We start from the raw sequence: 6,000 nt of genomic DNA, 5'->3' as shown, positions 1-6,000 counted from the left end.
TATATATATATATATATATATATATATATATATATATATATATATATATATATATATATATATATATATATATATATACATTCCAACCTTAATATATATATATATATATATATATATATATATATATATATATATATATATATATATATATATATATATATATATATATATATATATATATATATATATATATATATATATTAAGGTTGGTAAAATCACATTCAGTATCCAATATCAGGGGAAGTGGCAAATGGACTTGTTTACCAAGTGTGTGTGTTTGTGCGTGCGTGTGTGTGTGTGCGTTGGTTTTGTTTTACCATCTTCTCATTACTACAAAAGCCAAAATCACAATTAAAATATAATTCTAATGTGATCTGTAACATTTGCAGCACTAATTCCTTTTTTTTTTAAATGACTACCTTAGCCATACAGTAGCTACTGTAATAATCCCTATAACATGATATATAAATGTGACCTGTAATGTAAGGGTAGTATTATTATTATATTGTTGTATATAAATTAGTATCAAAGCCATAGGCAACCCCAAATAAAAATGATTTTAACTCAATCTGCAAAAAAAATAAAAAATACTACTCAAGCCATATCTAATACCAATTAAATAGGACTCTTGACCTGTAACATAGAGGCAGTATTGATTCATTTTTGTTAATAAATTACTACCTTAACCATATTGAATCTCTATTAGATATAAATTTGATGTGACCTGTAACATAAGGGTAGTAATAATTCTTTTTTATATATATATAAATTACTATCAAAGACATTTCTAACTCCAAATAAACATGATTTTAACTTTACCTGTGACTTAGGAGTAGTAATAAATCATTTTTCAAAAACTTTACTACCCAAGCCATATGTAATCCTAATTACATAGGACTCTAACTTGCCCTGTAACATAGAGGCAGCATTCATTTTTTTTTCTAAGTAAATGATTACCTTAGCCATATCTAATCCCTATTAAATATGATTTTATTGTGACCTGTAACATAAGGGTAGTATTAATTCCTTTATTTTTTAAATTACTATCAAAGACATATATAACCCCAAATCAATATGATTTTAAAGAAATCTGTAACATAGGGATAGTATTAAGTCATTTTTTTTAAAACTTTACTACTCAAGCCATATCTAATCCCAATAGGACTCTAACTTGACCTGTAACATAGAGGCAGTAATAATATATATATTTTAATAAATTACTGCCTAAGCCATAAATAACCCCAATTAAATATTATTCTAGATGAACCAAATTGAATTCCTATTAAATATGATTTTAATGTGACCTGTAACATAAGGTTAGTATTAATTTATTTTTCATTTTTTTTTTATAAATGACTATCAAAGCCATATCTAACCCCAATTAAATATTTTAAATTCACCTGTAACATAAGGGTATTAGTAAGTAATTTTTTTTAAATAGATTACTACGCAAGCCATTTTTAATTCCAATTAAATATGTATTAGAATAGTACGTTCCTATACCCCAATGTAGATTGGTATCTGTCTCTATGATACTAAATAGAAGCCCACAGAGGGTAAAAGGAAGGGGGAAATCAGGACTTTACAACACCAGCACCATATACAAAAGCATATAATATGAATGAGTATGAATATTGTATGCTTTTGTATATGGTGCTGGTATCGCAAAGTCCCATCTTCCCCCTTCTCGTTTCCTCTCTGTGGGCTTCTACCAACTAAATTATTCTAATGAGACCTGTAACATAAGGGTAGTGTTTTTTTTTTTTCATAAAGTACTCTCCAAGCCAAAGCTAATCCCAACTAAAACACATTCTAATATCACTTGTAAAATAAGGGTAGTGTTTGTTCATTTTTTTTCTTTACTACCCATGTCAAATCGAATCCCTATTAAATATATCTCTAACCTCTAACAGGAAGGTGGTATTTATTGTTTTTTTTTTTCATAAATTACCACCCAAGCCGAACCTAATCCCAGCATCGTAATCTGTAACAGAAGGGTAGTACTCATTCAACTAATATTTTCTTATGCCCTTATGTTATCTATGGAAGATACTAAGATGATAGTGATCGCAAGTTAATAGTTGTGTATTCAAATTATCATCAGAGTCGCACTGTATCTATGTTTAAATGACAGTCATTTTTTTTATATTTTGCTATTTCGCTCATAGGGATATAGGGAACAACCAAGATATAGACATCACACATTCACAGGAGTTTGGTGTGTGTTCTTGTGCCAAATTGGAAAACTGGAGGTTCAGATGAAATATCTGGGTTGGGCATCTGTTGGTAACTGTTGAATAAGAGGTTTAAGAAATGAGTCTATCCCCTAACTGTGAAGTCTTGGGAGCTCATTATATATGCTCTCCTAGAAGCTATATGGAATGCAACTTTGAGACATAAACAAAGAGATCACAAGTGTAAGGAAGGAGTGTGAGAGACAAGTATGTAAAAACCAATAGAATAAAGGATATGATAAAAAAAAAATGAATATTTTTAGTATGAGGTATTATGGATATGCAATCTGGCCTTCTCAAAGTAAATGGACATTTTATATTTAATGCTATTTATTAGATTTGTTTTTGCTGTACTAATAACTGTGAACATTTGTTAGATGCTATGAGGAGCTGTAGGCAGCCATTAACACAACAGAAGACATATCTAATGAGGTCAAGCCCAATATGTTGTAAGCTCAGACTTCATAACAGATACACTGCTAACAAAATGTTTTCTACTGGTTATTCTCAAGGTTAGTGCCAAAACGCATGACCTGCATAGTTCTTTTGCATTTTCCATTGCAAAAAAACTCATTTGCCATAAGAATGTTGCTTTTTTTAACAATTGTGACGCTTATAATAAAAACAACATGTCAATTAATGCTAAAGAATTGAAATGCTCTCAAGAGAAATACAGTTAGCCTAAAACCATATATATTACATAATTTGGCACATGGCTATGATTTAAAAAAAAAACTCTCACATCTTATATGCAAATCCTAAACCACTGTGTGTTAAATTATGAAATATTTGAATGTAATGATGGTATGTTTTGCATATGTGATGACATTTGTTCCAGTTGCTTTATTTGGATTTCTGCAGCATGCATCTAACACCTTTGCCTTTTCCTTGTTATCTGGATAAGTTAAACATAACTGGCTATGGGCTAATATGTAAGCATGACCTTTCTTTTATAGGAATTGGTGCATATGTGCAGTCTCCTTTTTTCTACAACCACTGTTTAAACAGACTACTGCCTACATACTGCTCATTAGTAAACTTTACAGAGTGCTAATTAATTTTAGCATAGTAATGTATGCTAAATGTGCTTTGTACATAGAGCCTTGCAACTGATTCAAGACATCCAGGTATTTGTTAGCAGGGAAAAACATGTGCTTGATTGAGGGAATATATTGTAAAATGAATGACTTAAAAGTATATGTTATCACTGGTTCTTACAGGGCACTTGCAGTGCATAGTAATATATTTGATTGATTTTCTAGACAATCTTTGCTTCTACCAGTTTACAGTATTTGTCTTAGCAAAGCAGTATCAACCATATGTAATAACAACATTAATACTCATTTTTTATGAGCAATGTAGTGAAAACTGTTATGATATATAAATGGTACCCACCCCCATCCTTCTGCTATCACATCTTCTGGTAACTTATGAACCTATATCTTGTAATTCTGAGTTAATCTGAAAAATTATCTTAAATTAGAAAAGACAGCATTTTATGATAATGGTGAATATATACTTAGGCCGTGTGCCATAATTTGAAGATGTGTATTTCATAGATTTCACAGGCATATTATATGTATATATATATATTATACACACACAAATTCATATATATGTGGTGAGAGGTCATAAGGTCATGAAATCATTGCAGGTGGCCAACCAACAGAGTTGCATTTTATTAAAGGAATGCAGGCAAAATAAGGAGTAAAACCTTACTTTTTGGAGCATAGGGATTCACTGTCTTAGTAATAGGGAATTTGTTTTTCACCATTGATTTTATCGTTACATTATAACCCTTCAGAATTACCATAGTCTAAAACTATTACTATTATACATGGCCCTTAAATTCACATTAGCTTCCCGGGGAGTTTGATGATAGGGTTAATATTGATCATAAGGATCACAGATGTTTCAAAACATAACAAAACAAAATCTTCACAGTCTACTTCATCATATCTGAAGGTGCTCAAGTTGGTAACAGACTTGCCTCACTTTGGTATTGACTAAGATCACTTTAATATTGGAGATTTCACACTGTCTTCCATGATTCAATATTTATCAGACTAATGGAAGGTTCCAATTTGCTGGATTCAATACCATTGGTTGGAATAATTACTCACCAATTTCTTTGTATCAGATGTGGCTAAAAGTTTGTCTAATTTTATTCATATAAATATGGTGATAGAAATCCATGCTGTATTGGTTGTCCCCATTATAGTTGTATCTAAAAAGTCTCTAGAGTATCCACAATACTCCATACTTTGAATTCTAAATTGTTTTCAAAAAAGGATATTTGGCATCAACTTGCTTGTAAAGACCATGAAAAGGACCAAGCAAACGCGGCAGCAAAATAATTAAAATACAAAATAGGAAAACAAATTCCCTATACACTCAATGGACATGTTGTGTTAGATTTTAAGTTTTGTAACTATGTGGTTAAATGTTTTATAAAGTGCTATCATGGTGAACTATAGTACCTGCACTGTACTACTTGTAAATCCTAGAAAAATACTTTTTAATTTGCCAAAGACCTTACACGTGTACGCATATACACACTCCTTCTACCTCTCTGTATATTGTCTTGTGTGATTACATTTTCATCCCTAACACATTCACCTTTCAAACTTAAATTACCTTATGGTATGTAGATTTAAATAAGACTGGATATCACAAACACTTACACTGGTAATATTTGTGTTAGAAATTGCTATTTTGCCACTGTAATCTTGATTACTGTTTTGAAAGTATTCAGAAAAAAAAACTGTATTGCAGTCTCTGTGGATTGAGCCATAACAATGCCTACGGGAAGTCTGAAAAATACGCATAGTGGGTGTGAGCTATTATTGTTGCTATTAAGAAGAATGGAAAATTGAGAGTGACATAAATTTTTAATTCCCTATGAATTCAAACACAAACTTGTGCAGGCCAGTTATACCCAAGTCGTTGTGAGTGAGATGTGAGGATCTTTGGATTTATGTCAACATTCTTGGCTTTTAAAAGTGTTTTAGTCTTTCAAATCACAACAACCACATTAACTAAATAATCATATGAAAGTTAAAATAGAATTAATAAAACTAACATTCATCAGAATTAGCTTTCAAAGAAAAAAGTTTTGTGTATATTTAAATATTCTGTATTTTTACTTCCCCTATTAACGTTGTGTGTTTATTTGAATTGGTGTATGTGTACATCATAGCTAAACCATTGTTAGGTGCTTGTAGTCATGGCAATGCTAGCACCTAGAGCACACCCTGGAAACAAAGGATTATCTGCCTATTTAATAATTGTAGTGCTTTACCCTAAGGGAGCCAGTATTAGGTGTTTCTATGTATATGTGCAAGTTGCACTGGGATTGTAAAGTTCTTATTCCCTGGAGCAAAGGGCTTCCTGTATTTTGGTAATATAACAAGGAAATAACATAAATTCTCTGATCAGACAATATTCAATGATTAGAGATGCAGTTAATGTTTTATATATACATATATATATATATATATATATATATATATATATATATATATATATATATATATATATATATATATATATATATATATCGTGTCTATTTTTGCAATAATGTATTTAAACTGCGTAATACAAAGTAAGATTTTATTTTGAGCAAGGAATGCAAGCAATTGCAGTGGAAAGTAATGTGGTTTGAATATGACATACTGATGCCCAGCTTTCAGGAAGCACGCTAATAACATTAGTGATTTATAGGGGACACATTGTCTACGGATCTATTGTTTCATAAGTGCCACGT

General features: G+C 30.6%; 1 protein-coding gene across 1 annotated transcript in view; it reads left to right on the top strand.

Moving 5' to 3' along the window:
• CNR1 (cannabinoid receptor 1) overlaps positions 1–6,000 on the top strand; it is a 103,241-nt gene that overhangs the window by 1,188 nt on the left and 96,053 nt on the right. The window lies entirely within an intron of this gene.

Source organism: Rana temporaria, chromosome 4 (assembly GCF_905171775.1).
Source record: "Rana temporaria chromosome 4, aRanTem1.1, whole genome shotgun sequence".
Classification (NCBI taxonomy): domain Eukaryota; kingdom Metazoa; phylum Chordata; class Amphibia; order Anura; family Ranidae; genus Rana; species Rana temporaria.
The sequence above is the reverse complement of the archived record's forward strand: the minus strand, read 5'-3'. Positions and strand labels throughout refer to the sequence as shown.